Consider the following 19233-nt stretch of genomic DNA (forward strand, 5'->3'; position numbering starts at 1 on the left):
TGACTGAGATCACAAAGTGGGAGAACTGATTTATTGGGAATTTAATCAAAGCAACATTAACTGAGAATGAACTAATGTCTGACATCAAACCTTTTATATCTTCCTTATGTTTCATTTAGAGCAGTATTTGTATTAAACTGTAGTCAGTTGGAACATTGATAGAAGATGGACCTAAACTATCTTCTAGAATCAGGGCTGAGATGTTGTACTAACAGCCATTTGATGAAGATCAACTATAGGAGTGAAGAACTGTCATCTAGAATATTTGTATGAAATTAGCTCTGAAACACAATCACTAAAGTTTCAACTTTACATCTTTTACCTCAGATTTTGTGTTTTTGTCCACAGAGGAACTTTAAGAGTTTGCAGATTTATTTGAATGTTTCTCATAGGATGTAATTAAAACTTGGTTCTGGAGAAGTTCTGCAGATGTCAAAACCAGAACAGAAAGAACTCAGAGCAGAAAAGATACAGGGTCATATTTAACAATGTTATTAAATGCTAAGGATAGAGTGTAATAATTTGGACTGGAAGAGAATCATTACTGAATTACAGAATGAAGTGTTGCTGAAGAGAGTGTAATCATTTAATTCTGAGAATAAATTAACAAACATATTTGTGCTTTTATCTGTAACTTTGAAAATTAATACATATTTCATTCTTGAAATGTGTTTTCATTCTAACAGGAAAATGATGATTGACGGGGATCAACCAGGTAAGTTCATCATCACTGAGGTCAAAATTGATGTTTTAACAAATATTCTATTAAAAATTTATTCATTTCTGACTTTATGGTTAAGATTCAACATTGAACAAGAATAAATTGTCTTATTGTGAAATTGTATTTTCTTTCTAGAGCTGATGATGACATCTCTTTGGGGTAAGTTGAACATCACTGAGGTTAAACGGATTATTTTGTTTCTAAAAGTGTTTTTTAAATTTTTTGACATTTCTGTCTGGAAAGTAAAGATTCATCAGTGAACAGGAAGCTGGAATTCACATAATTATCCAATTATCATTTACAATCAGTGAGAGCTGTAAAATAAGCCAATCATGTATTTATTAATCATCTATAGGAACCATGAAGGGTTCTCCAGACTGACACTTATCAAACATTTGGTTCTGGAGAACCGGTTCAACTGCAGCCATTTTAAAGGGGTTTGACACCACAGCTGTCAGTAGAGATGCATTAAAACATCTACAACACACGGTCCAATGATGTCAGAGACTATTTAAAGTAGTGCTGCAGGAAGAACATCATAGGACCAGGAGGAACCTCTAGTTTGTTAACCAAGGTAGAAACTTGAAGGAGCATCACTGGTGTGGATGTTTCCCACTATCAAGGTGGAAGAAGCTGATTGGCTGCCAGGTTTGATAGCAAGATGTTTGATTTGATTTTCTCAATAAAGAAAATGTTCAAATGTGTCACTATCAGCCTTAGTGAGGACAGGGATTGTTGGAGTAGATGGAGAACCAATGGACAGGATGGTGTCTGATAAGACTGGAGGATTTCTCTTCTTGGAGGATCTGAGCTCTGTGAAGTAATCAGTTCTTTATATTCTTTCTGACATCATTTAAGGACGTTCTGGGTTCCTTTTTAATAAAGCAGCCTATGTTCTTCCAGTCTATGTAACTTCCACAGACGTTTCACATTGCAACAGAGCCTCATAATATTCATAATATATTTATATCTTGATTTATCTGCAGCTGAGACTATTTTAGGGGGCGAATGATGTTTTTAATATTTGCAGTTTTATCTAGAATAATTGAGCGATGATTATTGAAGGACTGAGCAGAAGCATCTTCATCTTCATCCTCACTGCTGAAGAAAATGAAAAGAGAACATATGAACAACATCTAGATGAACTATTGACCTTTGAGGACTTAATTGAGGGGTTCAGGTTCCAGGGTTTAGGTTCAGTAGAAGACAGTAGTGATGACTAACAGGAGGATCCTCTACCTTCATGTTTCATCTAAAGTATGTCCTTTAGTGTGTGTGGGTCCAGTGTAATGCTGTGTGAAGCTAAAGAGGAATAATTAGGAGTTTCACAGCCAGATCACAGGAGGTACCGTCTACATGAAAGTAGAAACAGAGAGGGAACAGTGACTGTGTGGCAACAATAAGGTCCTAATGTTTCTGTCAGCATCATTACTGAGTCAGAATGACTGTTTTCTAACTTTGTTGTCAGTTTTAGTTCAGTGACACAATCTGACTGCAACAACATTATTGTTCTAAGATGTTTTCATATATATAGTTTAGTCTGCTGAGGGAAACAGTTTAGAACTGGACCGGATGCTGATTCATCAAACACCTTCATGGAAAACAGACATAAACTGGGGTTTAAGTTAAGTACATTATGTACTAACTATACTTTATTAATATTAATATTAAACATAAACATGATTACAATGAATTCTCTTTGGTATTTAGCATCAGTATTTATCAGTAATACAGCCAACTTAGTTAAAAAGAAAATGAACGCTCTTTGACAGGGAATGTTTCTGTATGTATTTATTAATAAAGGTACTTTATATGTTTTAGTTAATAATAACTTGTCTGACCAGTGATGGTGGTCCACCTGGACCAGATTGTTGTCCCAGTCCAGCCTGTCTCTAGTGAACCATGAATGTCTTCAAACTGATCTTCTTTAACTATCAACTCCAAGATAAAGATATTCTGGAGCCAAGAAATAGAGCAGAGATAGTTGGTGAATTATTAACTATCCAATCTGTCAGATCTACATTTTTTATAATGTTGGTCCAGATATCAGAATCAGAATCAACTTTATTGGCCACATTTTTGGGTACAAATAAGGAATTTTATTTTGGTTTTCATCAGTCTCATCATAAATGAATAAAAACAACAGACTTAAACAACAAACCATAGTGTTGTAAAAAATAACACTATAGTGAGATATAATAAGAATAATTTAGCAGGATAAAGTTGTTTTATTTCAATAAATATATTTATATACAGATATTGTCTAATAGGTGACTGAGGTCACAAAGTGGGAGAACTGATTTAATGGGAATTTAATCAAAGCAACATTAACTGAGAATAAACTAATGTCTGACATCAAACCTTTTATATCTTCCTTATGTTTCATTTAGAGCAGTATTTGTATTAAACTGTAGTCAGTTGGTACAAGGGCTGAAATAATTAATCGTGATTAATTGCAAAAAATTGATTATTAAGATAATCGTCCACTAATTTAGTAATTAAATAATCATTAACTGAAGTATACAGACTTTAAAACTTGCCATTTATTGAAAGAACAACCCACTTAGAGCAATAATTAGACCAAAATTGTACAAAAAAATGGACATTTAGCATTTAAGATGAAAAACTTTCTTTGTCTGTAAATAAAGTCTATCTAGACCTCCTCAAATAACGTCGTCTTACCTTCACCTGGTTCAAATTTAGTTAAAAATCACCTGTTTAGCACCTTTTGCTCTCTGATTATTAATCGAAGAAATAATCAACAGATTAATCGATTAGTAAAATAATCGTTAGAGTCTCTAGTTGAAACATTGATAGAAGATGAACCTAAACTATCTTCTAGATTCAGGGCTGAGATGTTTTACTAACAGCCAGATGTTGAAGATCAACCATAGGAGTGAAGAACTGTTATGTGGAATATTTGTATGAAATTAGCTCTAAAACAACCCACTAAATTTAAAATTTACATCTTTTACTTGTGATTTAAGGTTTTTTTACTGAGAGGAACTTTAAAAGTTTGCAGATTTATTTGAATGTTTCTCAGAGGATCTAATTAACACTTGGTTCTGGAGAAGTTCTGCAGACGTCAAAACCAGAACAGAAAGAACTGTTTAATTATGTTATTAAATGACAATGATGGAGTAGAGTGTAATAATGTAGAACTGAGAATAAATGAAAATATAATTATTCTTTTATCTGTAACTATAAAAATAAATGAATGTTTTATTGTGAAATTGTGTTTTTTGTCTTACAGCCAGGAGTAGATCAGGTAAGTTCATCATCACTGAGGTCAAATTGATGTTTTAACAAATATTCTATTAAACATTTATTCATTTCTGACTTTATGGTTTAGATTCAACATTGAACAAGAATAAATTGTCTTATTGTGAAATTGTGTTTTCTTTCTAGGGCTGATGATGACATCTTTTTGGGGTAAGTTGAACATCACTGAGGTTAAACGGATTATTTTGTTTCTAAAAGTGTTTTTTAAATTTTTTGACATTTCTGTCTGGAAAGTAAAGATTCATCAGTGAACAGGAAGCTGGAATTCACATAATTATCCAATTATCATTTACAATCAGTGAGAGCTGTAAAATAAGCCAATCATGTATTTATTAATCATCTATAGGAACCATGAAGGGTTCTCCAGACTGACACTTATCAAACATTTGGTTCTGGAGAACCGGTTCAACTGCAGCCATTTTAAAGGGGTTTGACACCACAGCTGTCAGTAGAGATGCATTAAAACATCTACAACACACGGTCCAATGATGTCAGAGACTATTTAAAGTAGTGCTGCAGGAAGAACATCATAGGACCAGGAGGAACCTCTAGTTTGTTAACCAAGGTAGAAACTTGAAGGAGCATCACTGGTGTGGATGTTTCCCACTATCAAGGTGGAAGAAGCTGATTGGCTGCCAGGTTTGATAGCAAGATGTTTGATTTGATTTTCTCAATAAAGAAAATGTTCAAATGTGTCACTATCAGCCTTAGTGAGGACAGGGATTGTTGGAGTAGATGGAGAACCAATGGACAGGATGGTGTCTGATAAGACTGGAGGATTTCTCTTCTTGGAGGATCTGAGCTCTGTGAAGTAATCAGTTCTTTATATTCTTTCTGGCATCATTTAAGGACGTTCTGGGTTCCTTTTTAATAAAGCAGCCTATGTTCTTCCAGTCTATGTAACTTCCACAGACGTCTCACATTGCAACAGAGCCTCATAATATTCATAATATATTTATATCTCGATTTATCTGCAGCTGAGACTATTTTAGGGGGCGAATTATGTTTTTAATATTTGCAGTTTTATCTAGAATAATTGAGCGATGATTATTGAAGGACTGAGCAGAAGCATCTTCATCTTCATCCTCACTGCTGAAGAAAATGAAAAGAGAACATATGAACAACATCTAGATGAACTATTGACCTTTGAGGACTTAATTGAGGGGTTCAGGTTCCAGGGTTTAGGTTCAGTAGAAGACAGTAGTGATGACTAACAGGAGGATCCTCTACCTTCATGTTTCATCTAAAGTATGTCCTTTAGTGTGTGTGGGTCCAGTGTAATGCTGTGTGAAGCTAAAGAGGAATAATTAGGAGTTTCACAGCCAGATCACAGGAGGTACCGTCTACATGAAAGTAGAAACAGAGAGGGAACAGTGACTGTGTGGCAACAATAAGGTCCTAATGTTTCTGTCAGCATCATTACTGAGTCAGAATGACTGTTTTCTAACTTTGTTGTCAGTTTTAGTTCAGTGACACAATCTGACTGCAACAACATTATTGTTCTAAGATGTTTTCATATATATAGTTTAGTCTGCTGAGGGAAACAGTTTAGAACTGGACCGGATGCTGATTCATCAAACACCTTCATGGAAAACAGACATAAACTGGGGTTTAAGTTAAGTACATTATGTACTAACTATACTTTATTAATATTAATATAAAACATAAACATGATTACAATGAATTCTCTTTGGTATTTAGCATCAGTATTTATCAGTAATACAGCCAACTTAGTTAAAAAGAAAATGAACGCTCTTTGACAGGGAATGTTTCTGTATGTATTTATTAATAAAGGTACTTTATATGTTTTAGTTAATAATAACTTGTCTGACCAGTGATGGTGGTCCACCTGGACCAGATTGTTGTCCCAGTCCAGCCTGTCTCTAGTGAACCATGAATGTCTTCAAACTGATCTTCTTTAACTATCAACTCCAAGATAAAGATATTCTGGAGCCAAGAAATAGAGCAGAGATAGTTGGTGAATTATTAACTATCCAATCTGTCAGATCTACATTTTTTATAATGTTGGTCCAGATATCAGAATCAGAATCAACTTTATTGGCCACATTTTTGGGTACAAATAAGGAATTTTATTTTGGTTTTCATCAGTCTCATCATAAATGAATAAAAACAACAGACTTAAACAACAAACCATAGTGTTGTAAAAAATAACACTATAGTGAGATATAATAAGAATAATTTAGCAGGATAAAGTTGTTTTATTTCAATAAATATATTTATATACAGATATTGTCTAATAGGTGACTGAGGTCACAAAGTGGGAGAACTGATTTAATGGGAATTTAATCAAAGCAACATTAACTGAGAATAAACTAATGTCTGACATCAAACCTTTTATATCTTCCTTATGTTTCATTTAGAGCAGTATTTGTATTAAACTGTAGTCAGTTGGTACAAGGGCTGAAATAATTAATCGTGATTAATTGCAAAAAATTGATTATTGAGATAATCGTCCACTAATTTAGTAATTAAATAATCGTTAACTGAAGTATACAGATTTTAAAACTTGCCATTTATTGAAAGAACAACCCACTTAGAGCAATAATTAGACCAACATTGTACAACAAAATGGACATTTAGCATTTAAGATGAAAAACTTTCTTTGTCTGTAAATAAAGTCTATCTAGACCTCCTCAAATAACGTCGTCTTACCTTCACCTGGTTCAAATTTAGTTAAAAATCACCTGTTTAGCACCTTTTGCTCTCTGATTATTAATCGAAGAAATAATCAACAGATTAATCGATTAGTAAAATAATCGTTAGAGTCTCTAGTTGAAACATTGATAGAAGATGAACCTAAACTATCTTCTAGATTCAGGGCTGAGATGTTTTACTAACAGCCAGATGTTGAAGATCAACCATAGGAGTGAAGAACTGTTATGTGGAATATTTGTATGAAATTAGCTCTAAAACAACCCACTAAATTTAAAATTTACATCTTTTACTTGTGATTTAAGGTTTTTTTACTGAGAGGAACTTTAAAAGTTTGCAGATTTATTTGAATGTTTCTCAGAGGATCTAATTAACACTTGGTTCTGGAGAAGTTCTGCAGACGTCAAAACCAGAACAGAAAGAACTGTTTAATTATGTTATTAAATGACAATAATAGAGTAGAGTGTAATAATGTAGAACTGAGAATAAATGAAAATATAATTATTCTTTTATCTGTAACTGTAAAAATAAATGAATGTTTTATTGTGAAATTGTGTTTTTTGTCTTACAGCCAGGATTAGATCAGGTAAGTTCATCATCACTGAGGTCAAATTGATGTTTTAACAAATATTCTATTAAACATTTATTCATTTCTTATGGTTAAGATTCAACATTGAACAAGAATAAATTGTCTTATTATGAAATTGTGTTTTCTTTCTAGGGCTGATGATGACATCTTTTTGGAGTAAGTTGAACATCACTGAGGTTAAACGGATTATTTTGTTTCTAAAAGTGTTTTTTAAATTTTTTGACATTTCTGTCTGGAAAGTAAAGATTCATCAGTGAACAGGAAGCTGGAATTCACATAATTATCCAATTATCATTTACAATCAGTGAGAGCTGTAAAATAAGCCAATCATGTATTTATTAATCATCTATAGGAACCATGAAGGGTTCTCCAGACTGACACTTATCAAACATTTGGTTCTGGAGAACCGGTTCAACTGCAGCCATTTTAAAGGGGTTTGACACCACAGCTGTCAGTAGAGATGCATTAAAACATCTACAACACACGGTCCAATGATGTCAGAGACTATTTAAAGTAGTGCTGCAGGAAGAACATCATAGGACCAGGAGGAACCTCTAGTTTGTTAACCAAGGTAGAAACTTGAAGGAGCATCACTGGTGTGGATGTTTCCCACTATCAAGGTGGAAGAAGCTGATTGGCTGCCAGGTTTGATAGCAAGATGTTTGATTTGATTTTCTCAATAAAGAAAATGTTCAAATGTGTCACTATCAGCCTTAGTGAGGACAGGGATTGTTGGAGTAGATGGAGAACCAATGGACAGGATGGTGTCTGATAAGACTGGAGGATTTCTCTTCTTGGAGGATCTGAGCTCTGTGAAGTAATCAGTTCTTTATATTCTTTCTGGCATCATTTAAGGACGTTCTGGGTTCCTTTTTAATAAAGCAGCCTATGTTCTTCCAGTCTATGTAACTTCCACAGACGTCTCACATTGCAACAGAGCCTCATAATATTCATAATATATTTATATCTTGATTTATCCGCAGCTGAGACTATTTTAGGGGGCGAATGATGTTTTTAATATTTGCAGTTTTATCTAGAATAATTGAGTGATGATTATTGAAGGACTGAGCAGAAGCATCTTCATCTTCATCCTCACTGCTGAAGAAAATGAAAAGAGAACATATGAACAACATCTAGATGAACTATTGACCTTTGAGGACTTAATTGAGGGGTTCAGGTTCCAGGGTTTAGGTTCAGTAGAAGACAGTAGTGATGACTAACAGGAGGATCCTCTACCTTCATGTTTCATCTAAAGTATGTCCTTTAGTGTGTGTGGGTCCAGTGTAATGCTGTGTGAAGCTAAAGAGGAATAATTAGGAGTTTCACAGCCAGATCACAGGAGGTACCGTCTACATGAAAGTAGAAACAGAGAGGGAACAGTGACTGTGTGGCAACAATAAGGTCCTAATGTTTCTGTCAGCATCATTACTGAGTCAGAATGACTGTTTTCTAACTTTGTTGTCAGTTTTAGTTCAGTGACACAATCTGACTGCAACAACATTATTGTTCTAAGATGTTTTCATATATATAGTTTAGTCTGCTGAGGGAAACAGTTTAGAACTGGACCGGATGCTGATTCATCAAACACCTTCATGGAAAACAGACATAAACTGGGGTTTAAGTTAAGTACAAAATGCTTCCTCCATGTTGACTCCTCACCTGGGGGTAGTCATGTAGAGGTCAGGTTCTCTGGAAGATAGGTGGCAGGCAGGAGATGGGGATCAAGGTTTGCCAGTTCCAGGCTTCATGGTCTGGCTGTAGAGTGACAGAATGTCACTGGCTAAGGAGCCTAAACTGGTGCGTGAGGCTGAGCAACACCAGCTAGATCCAGCTAGAACTCACCTCCATGTACAGATTGGGCTCTGGAACCCTAGTCATGGAAATGGGCTTGAGTCTCTCACAATATTGGGCAGCCAGAGGAGAAATGCATGGAGTGGTGTGGGCCTCTGACTAGCTGCTTTGGTGTTGGAGTTCTCTGGAGTTCTCCCACCTGATTCGAATGGTTGAATAATCTTCTCAGCTTGTCACCAAGTTCTGCAGGAGCTTCTGATTTTTTACTGATGAACTAGTGATTCAAACATGGTGTGTTAGAGGTTTAAAAACATGTGAGACCTTCAGGACACCAGTCCCTGAGAGTAATATTTGCCTGACGGATTCAGATGTGTCTGAAACATAAGTCATAAAGCAACACCAGGAACCATTTTATCATCATATCACCTTAGAAGTCAGTGCAGCATTAGGAAAATAATTTCATTTTTAAAAATTAAGACACTCTGTGACTAAAGTTTGGAAGAAAGTTTAAAACCAATTTCTCAGCATGTCTTTCCAAGTCTTTTAATGATTATTTTCCTGCTGTAGATTAATATTAAGAATGCTTCTGATCTTGTGCTCCATGTGTTTAGATTTTGTATTATTTTTGGAAAAAATCTGCAAAGAAATGGCGAGTGTTAAATATCTTAGGGAATCATTATGCAGTTAAGAAACACCACATTAATTCTGTCCAATTGTCCAAAAGGAGGTGTACTGTGAATCTTTCAAATAATCCTAGAATATATTTGATGTAGTACAAATACTGTCGCCTGAATAACGAACACAGAGACATTACCTTAAAATGGCTCGACCTTTCTAGCAATAATAAAGAACTAAATGACAAGACCTAAATAACCAAACACCCAAGAATAATGACAAATCCAGGACATGAGACATCAGAATAATTGTCAAACTATAAGGAATAATTAGACATGTTGTTTGTTACAGATGCAGACGGTTTGATTCCTCAGAGACACAGCAATAATACAAGGCCACCTGACAAACATTTAGACTTCTTACTGACCCTGTAAACTGAATCCTGACTGGGTCAGGAAACATTTGGTTTACTGACCCAGATCTTGGTGTCGTGTCCGACATTTTTCAAAGACCATGAACTGTTCTCTGGTCAACTCTCAGGACGTGCTGTCAGGATTCAGACATTAGTGGAGACAAGAAGAATGTTCTGATAGTTTGTGATTTAAACAAAACTATTCATCTAAAGGTTGCTCTAAAACTATATCTGTCATGTTTTTCTCCCACAACAATACAAAATAATGGTTGTTACTGCAGGTTCTAATGAAAGGATTTCTAACGCTGCATTCAGTGTCATTAAACTGAAACATGCTGGTTTTCTTTCATTTTAGAACAAGTGGAACAAGATAAACTGTTATATTCTATTTATGGGATTTATTCAAGACATTTCTGCTCAATGTTTTGATAGTTTAAAAGAACTGTAAGTTTAGTCTAACAACAGCCTTTAATTAGAATATTTTATGCAAAATCTGTAAATAAAAGTTATTACATACAGATTTGTCTGTTAAACAAATTTGATGTATAATTCATTTAAAACATATTGACCATGTTGAAGTACCATAAAGAACTTAATATATTTATATTCTTTACACTTTATGAAAATGTTTTGGTCTCATAATTCTACCATTTAAAACCTTTTTGATTTTTTGTTACATGAAGTGTTTAATTTATGGTTGTGTTGTTATGAAATCAGAACAAATCTCAGTATTTGCAGATCCTAAATGTTTAAATTATGTCTAAAAATAGATTTTTGTAATCTTTTGATTTTTGTGAAAAACCTCCAGGAAGGAAACAGGAATCAGTTTCTATATGACAGTTGTAGCATTATTAAAATAATTATTCCAAATCCCTGATTTTGCTCTCTAAATAAATATTGTCTTGCAGTGAACGAGTCAAAACCTTCCAGCTTTTCTGCCACTAGAGGCTTTAAAAGCCCCAAGGAGGAGTCCTCTGTCCATGGCTCATCACTGGTCAATGGTGAGCAACATTTTTACAGAGTAAATTAGGTCATTTTGTTTCAGTGGTAAATTCTTTCAATTATATTATAAATTGGTTACGACACATCTACAGTGGTTTGCAAAAGTATTCACACCCCTTGAACTTTTCCACATATTTTCACATTACAACCACAAACATAAATATATTTAAGTGGTGTACAGGTGTGAGTTGAAAAGAAAAGTATACAATTTATTATTTTCTTCACAAATAAAACCCTGAAAAAGGCGGTGTGCAAAAGTATTCAGACCCCTTTACTCTGAGTGCAACTAGTTGCCTTCAGAAGTTGCCTGATGATTACTAATGACTAAATAGAGTCCACCTGTGGTTAATCTAATCCAGCTGCTCAGTGACGGCCTCAGAGGTTGGTTAAGAGAATATTGAGGAGCAAACAGCATCATGAAGTCCAAGGAACAACCAGACAGGTCAGGGATAAAGTTATAAAGCAGCGGAGAAGTTTAAAGCAAGCTTAGAATATAAAAAGATTTCCCAAGCTTTGAACATCTCACGGAGCAACAAGGAGAGCACTGATCAGAGATGCAGCCAAGAGGCCCATGGTGACTCTGGATGAACTGCAGAGATCCACAGCTCAGGTGGGCGAGTCTGTCCACATTAGTCGTGCACTGCACAAATGTGGTCTTTATGAAAGAGTGGGAAGATGAAAGTCATTGTTAAAAGAAAACCATAAGAAGTTCTGTTTGCAGTTGGCCAGAAGCCATGTTGGAGACACAGCAAACATGTGGAAGAAGCAGCTTTGGTCAGACGAGACCGACACTGAACTGAGAATCTGTGCCAAGATCTGAAAACTGCTTTTCTCCATCTAATCTGACTGAGCTTGAGCTGTTTTGCAAAGAAGAATATTAGTCACTAGATGAGCAAAGCTGCTAGAGACACACCCTAAAAGACTTGCAGCTGTAATTGCAGTAAAAGGTGCTTCCACAAAGTATTCATTCAGGGGGGCTGAATACTTTTGCACACCGCCCTTTTCAGTTTTTTATTTGTAAAAAACTAAAATAATGTCTAATTTTCTTACCACTTCACAATTGTATCCCACTTTGTGTTGATCTTTCACATAAAATTCTAATAAAATACATTTATGTTTGTGGTTGAAATGTGACAATATGACATCTGTTCTCTACATCTGTGACACAGGCACATGTGTTTGTACTCTGCATGTCCATATGTGACGTATACATACAGTCTGATGAGTCCATGTTTAATTAAACTGTAAAGATTAACAAAGAGCACCTGGAATTTCCACCACAACACAGGAGATAAGTTTACTGAACAAAAATCAGGATTATTATTCAGGACACAAATCGCCTCTCGTACCCAGGACCGATAGCGTTCTGGTGCCGTGTCGGATCTCCGATGCACCTGTGGGGGAAGAAAATCGGGTTTGCCCAGGGATTAAACAGAGATTTTACAGAGGTGCGACTTTTACTCCCAAACACACTAGATGGACTTACTAGCCAATCAGAGATAGGGTGAGGGTGGGACTTGTGTCTTAGCAGAACTTGTGATTCAGATTCAGCAGTCGGTCCATGTGCTGCTGAATGTCACTGTTGCTCATTCCCCAAGCATGGACCGCACGTTTATGAAGCCCGGGGAAGATACTAAAGAAGTCAATTAAGACATAGATAATACATGGTGCTGGGCTTGGATAGAGGAGGTTGGTAGCAACGGAGCTTGTGCCAAAAGCTCTGGCAACCGGGTGCATGTTTTTGCACTTTGTGTTCAACTAGACCTGACAGAAAGGTTCTGTCATGGCATGAATCAGAACCTAGTCATAAAGCAGCTGTCCGAGCCATTCAACACACCTCAGGTTTGCCAGGGACAACAGCCACAGCAGACGTCCCACCCTCTTTGACCAATCAGGTGACTGATTTAAAAACTTGCATCTGCTTTTTCATGGCTGAGCTTGATCTGTCATTTACCATCATTCCTCCACTGATCAGTTTATGTGAGAAGTAAGCTGAGGATAAACTCTGTTTCAAGGCAGCATGATAGTTATAACCTCTTCTCCACTGGCTCGTTTTAGATGATGCTCCAGCCATCAGTGTAGTGCGCCGCGCTGTTATTAATGTTGCTGTGTGATGATGTCACATTAAAGTCAGCTGCATGAAACGATAAAAAATACATAGGAAATAAAAAGAAACTAAATACTAATAATGCTTGTATTATTGTATATGCAGGAATGTCTTATATTTGCTTTTTCATGAATAAAATGATCCACTGGGATAATTATCTGGACCACAGCCCAGCAGAACTTATTAAATTAATCAGCCACGGTTTCTCACCAGAGTTTTAAAAAACTTTATCTGAAAACTAGAGTGCCATGTTTTCACTCATCATCAATGAAGAGATGCTGTGGATAGAAATTTAAATGTACTGGTCCGATTTTATGACAAGGATGCGAAAAAATGTAAAAGCTGTCACTGTTTGTTATGCAGACATTATAAAAACTAATGACACTTAATGACAACAGTCATGACTAAGTATCATTAATGTTCATGATACATATTTATGATTCATGTCATGTTTTCGACAGGTTCATGACTCTCTTATGTCATCCCCTTCAAAATATAGTGTTACCATAGTAACTGTTCTGCTTTGGTCCTTTTATTCCAAGCAAAGAGTTTTAATTTACCCTTTAAACTATAAATGAAGTCGTACAAATCTGTGATTAAATTTGAGCTTCTTTATGTGGAAAAGCAGCATCCTTCATAATTTGTAATCTGATTCCTTTTACTCTTCTTGTTTTTTTCTTTTATTGCTTTTTACTTTGTAAGGTGGCCTTGAGTGCCCTGAAAGACACCTTAAATAAAATGTATTATTTTTATTATTATTAATAAAAATATTACAACATATTACCGGGACCCAATCCTCCCCTCTCGTGGATAAAGAAGGTGGAAGCCCAAATAAAGAACGCTCTTCATTATATACAGTAGATACTGCCTGGTGTCAGAAGGCAGAGCTCATTGTTTTCCTGTTGTCTGTAAATTTATGTGTTGGCCCAGAGCGTTGTGGTCAGTGGGTGTAAAGGAGCCTAGTTTTGTGTGTTTTGTAGCAGTAACAACTTCTAATAAGGCATTTCATAAGCAGATTAGATATTTTCCTTTCTATTTTTCTGTAAGGAGACCTACTTAATTTTAAGAAACCTCTAACACCATCTTTTTAGTCATTTTTTCTGTCAGCATCATTACAACAAACCATAGTGTTGTAAAAAATAACATTATAGTGAGATATAATAAGAATAATTTAGCAGGATAAAGTTGTTTTATTTCAATAAATATATTTATATACAGATATTGTCTAATAGATGACTGAGGTCACAAAGTGGGAGAACTGATTTAATGGGAATTTAATCAAAGCAACATTAACTGAGAATAAACTAATGTCTGACATCAAACCTTTTATATCTTCCTTATGTTTCATTTAGAGCAGTATTTGTATTAAACTGTAGTCAGTTGGTACTAGGGCTGAAATAATTAATCACGATAAATCGTTTATTGAGATAATTGTTCACTAATTTAGTAATTAAATAATCGTTAACTGAAGTATACAGACTCTAAAACTTGCCATTTATTGAAAGAACAACCCACTTAGAGCAATAATTAGGCCAAAATTGTACAACAAAATGGACATTTAGCATTTAAGATGAAAAACTTTCTTTGTCTGTAAATAAAGTCTATCTAGACCTCCTCAAATAACGTCGTCTTACCTTCACCTGGTTCAAATTTAGTTAAAAATCACCTGTTTAGCACCTTTTGCTCTCTGATTATTAATCGAAGAAATAATCAACAGATTAATAGATTAGTAAAATAATCGTTAGAGTCTCTAGTTGAAACATTGATAGAAGATGAACCTAAACTATCTTCTAGATTCAGGGCTGAGATGTTTTACTAACAGCCAGATGTTGAAGATCAACCATAGGAGTGAAGAACTGTTATGTGGAATATTTGTATGAAATTAGCTCTAAAACAACCCACTAAATTTAAAACTTACATCTTTTACTTGTGATTTAAGGTTTTTTACTGAGAGGAACTTTAACAGTTTGCAGATTTATTTGAATTTTTCTCAGAGGATCTAATTAACACTTGGTTCTGGAGAAGTTCTGCAGACGTCAAAACCAGAACAGAAAGAACTGTTTAATTATGTTATTAAATGACAATAATAGAGTAGAGTGTAATAATGTAGAACTGAGAATAAATGAAAATATAATTATTCTTTTATCTGTAACTATAAAAATAAATGAATGTTTTATTGTGAAATTGTGTTTTTTGTCTTACAGCCAGGAGTAGATCAGGTAAGTTCATCATCACTGAGGTCAAATTGATGTTTTAACAAATATTCTATTAAATATTTATTAATTTCTGACTTTATGGTTAAGATTCAACATTGAACAAGAATAAATTGTCTTATTATGAAATTGTGTTTTCTTTCTAGAGCTGGAGATGCAACAACAGGGTAAGTTGAACATCACTGTGGTTAAACGGATTATTTTGTTTCTAAAAGTGTTTTTTAAATTTTTTGACATTTCTGTCTGGAAAGTAAAGATTCATCAGTGAACAGGAAGCTGGAATTCACATAATTATCCAATTATCATTTACAATCAGTGAGAGCTGTAAAATAAGCCAATCATATATTTATTAATCATCTATAGGAACCATGAAGGGTTCTCCAGACTGACACTTATCAAACATTTGGTTCTGGAGAACCGGTTCAACTGCAGCCATTTTAAAGGGGTTTGACACCACAGCTGTCAGTAGAGATGCATTAAAACATCTACAACACACGGTCCAATGATGTCAGAGACTATTTAAAGTAGTGCTGCAGGAAGAACATCATAGGACCAGGAGGAACCTCTAGTTTGTTAACCAAGGTAGAAACTTGAAGGAGCATCACTGGTGTGGATGTTTCCCACTATCAAGGTGGAAGAAGCTGATTGGCTGCCAGGTTTGATAGCAAGATGTTTGATTTGATTTTCTCAATAAAGAAAATGTTCAAATGTGTCACTATCAGCCTTAGTGAGGACAGGGATTGTTGGAGTAGATGGAGAACCAATGGACAGGATGGTGTCTGATAAGACTGGAGGATTTCTCTTCTTGGAGGATCTGAGCTCTGTGAAGTAATCAGTTCTTTATATTCTTTCTGGCATCATTTAAGGACGTTCTGGGTTCCTTTTTAATAAAGCAGCCTATGTTCTTCCAGTCTATGTAACTTCCACAGACGTCTCACATTGCAACAGAGCCTCATAATATTCATAATATATTTATATCTTGATTTATCTGCAGCTGAGACTATTTTAGGGGGCGAATGATGTTTTTAATATTTGCAGTTTTATCTAGAATAATTGAGCGATGATTATTGAAGGACTGAGCAGAAGCATCTCCATCTTCATCCTCACTGCTGAAGAAAATGAAAAGAGAACATATGAACAACATCTAGATGAACTATTGACCTTTGAGGACTTAATTGAGGGGTTCAGGTTCCAGGGTTTAGGTTCAGTAGAAGACAGTAGTGATGACTAACAGGAGGATCCTCTACCTTCATGTTTCATCTAAAGTATGTCCTTTAGTGTGTGTGGGTCCAGTGTAATGCTGTGTGAAGCTAAAGAGGAATAATTAGGAGTTTCACAGCCAGATCACAGGAGGTACCGTCTACATGAAAGTAGAAACAGAGAGGGAACAGTGACTGTGTGGCAACAATAAGGTCCTAATGTTTCTGTCAGCATCATTACTGAGTCAGAATGACTGTTTTCTAACTTTGTTGTCAGTTTTAGTTCAGTGACACAATCTGACTGCAACAACATTATTGTTCTAAGATGTTTTCATATATATAGTTTAGTCTGCTGAGGGAAACAGTTTAGAACTGGACCGGATGCTGATTCATCAAACACCTTCATGGAAAACAGACATAAACTGGGGTTTAAGTTAAGTACATTATGTACTAACTATACTTTATTAATATTAATATAAAACATAAACATGATTACAATGAATTCTCTTTGGTATTTAGCATCAGTATTTATCAGTAATACAGCCAACTTAGTTAAAAAGAAAATGAACGCTCTTTGACAGGGAATGTTTCTGTATGTATTTATTAATAAAGGTACTTTATATGTTTTAGTTAATAATAACTTGTCTGACCAGTGATGGTGGTCCACCTGGACCAGATTGTTGTCCCAGTCCAGCCTGTCTCTAGTGAACCATGAATGTCTTCAAACTGATCTTCTTTAACTATCAACTCCAAGATAAAGATATTCTGGAGCCAAGAAATAGAGCAGAGATAGTTGGTGAATTATTAACTATCCAATCTGTCAGATCTACATTTTTTATAATGTTGGTCCAGATATCAGAATCAGAATCAACTTTATTGGCCACATTTTTGGGTACAAATAAGGAATTTTATTTTGGTTTTCATCAGTCTCATCATAAATGAATAAAAACAACAGACTTAAACAACAAACCACAGTGTTGTAAAAAATAACACTATAGTTAGATATAATAAGAATAATTTAGCAGGATAAAGTTGTTTTATTTCAATAAATATATTTATATACAGATATTGTCTAATAGGTGACTGAGGTCACAAAGTGGGAGAACTGATTTAATGGGAATTTAATCAAAGCAACATTAACTGAGAATAAACTAATGTCTGACATCAAACCTTTTATATCTTCCTTATGTTTCATTTAGAGCAGTATTTGTATTAAACTGTAGTCAGTTGGTACTAGGGCTGAAATAATTAATCACGATAAATCGTTTATTGAGATAATCGTTCACTAATTTAGTAATTAAATAATCGTTAACTGAAGTATACAGATTTTAAAACTTGCCATTTATTGAAAGAACAACCCACTTAGAGCAATAATTAGACCAAAATTGTACAAAAAAATGGACATTTAGCATTTAAGATGAAAAACTTTCTTTGTCTGTAAATAAAGTCTATCTAGAACTCCTCAAATAACGTCGTCTTACCTTCACCTGGTTCAAATTTAGTTAAAAATCACCTGTTTAGCACCTTTTGCTCTCTGATTATTAATCGAAGAAATAATCAACAGATTAATCGATTAGTAAAATAATCGTTAGAGTCTCTAGTTGAAACATTGATAGAAGATGAACCTAAACTATCTTCTAGATTCAGGGCTGAGATGTTTTACTAACAGCCAGATGTTGAAGATCAACCATAGGAGTGAAGAACTGTTATGTGGAATATTTGTATGAAATTAGCTCTAAAACAACCCACTAAATTTAAAATTTACATCTTTTACTTGTGATTTAAGGTTTTTTACTGAGAGGAACTTTAAAAGTTTGCAGATTTATTTGAATTTTTCTCAGAGGATCTAATTAACACTTGGTTCTGGAGAAGTTCTGCAGATGTCAAAACCAGAACAGAAAGAACTGTTTAATTATGTTATTAAATGACAATAATAGAGTAGAGTGTAATAATGTAGAACTGAGAATAAATGAAAATATAATTATTCTTTTATCTGTAACTATAAAAATAAATGAATGTTTTATTGTGAAATTGTATTTTTTGTCTTACAGCCAGGAGTAAATCAAGTAAGTTCATCATCACTGAGGTCAAATTGATGTTTTAACAAATATTCTATTAAACATTTATTCATTTCTGACTTTATCGTTAAGATTCAACATTGAACAAGAATAAATTGTCTTATTGTGAAATTGTGTTTTTTGTCTTACAGCCGAGCGCTACACTGACTTTGGTAAGTTCATCATCACTGAGGTCAAATTGATGTTTTAACAAATATTCTATTAAATATTTATTAATTTCTGACTTTATGGTTAAGATTCAACATTGAACAAGAATAAATTGTCTTATTATGAAATTGTGTTTTCTTTCTAGAGCTGGAGAGGCAACCACGGAGTAAGTTGAACATCACTTTTTTTAAAATGTTTAAGTGTATAAAAATGTTTTTTAAATAGTCTTTTAAATTTTTAGACATTTCTGTCTGGAAAGTAAAGATTCAGTCTATTAAGGATTGTCCTGTGAATACCAGCCCAGTAAGGCGATGGTATTAGGACAAAATAGAAAGGTGTGAGACGAGCTCTGACATTATTGAACAGCATAAACTCTGCACATATATGGAATAAATTTACACAAT

The sequence above is a fragment of the Girardinichthys multiradiatus genome, chromosome 12, assembly GCF_021462225.1.
Source record: "Girardinichthys multiradiatus isolate DD_20200921_A chromosome 12, DD_fGirMul_XY1, whole genome shotgun sequence".
NCBI lineage: Eukaryota > Metazoa > Chordata > Actinopteri > Cyprinodontiformes > Goodeidae > Girardinichthys > Girardinichthys multiradiatus.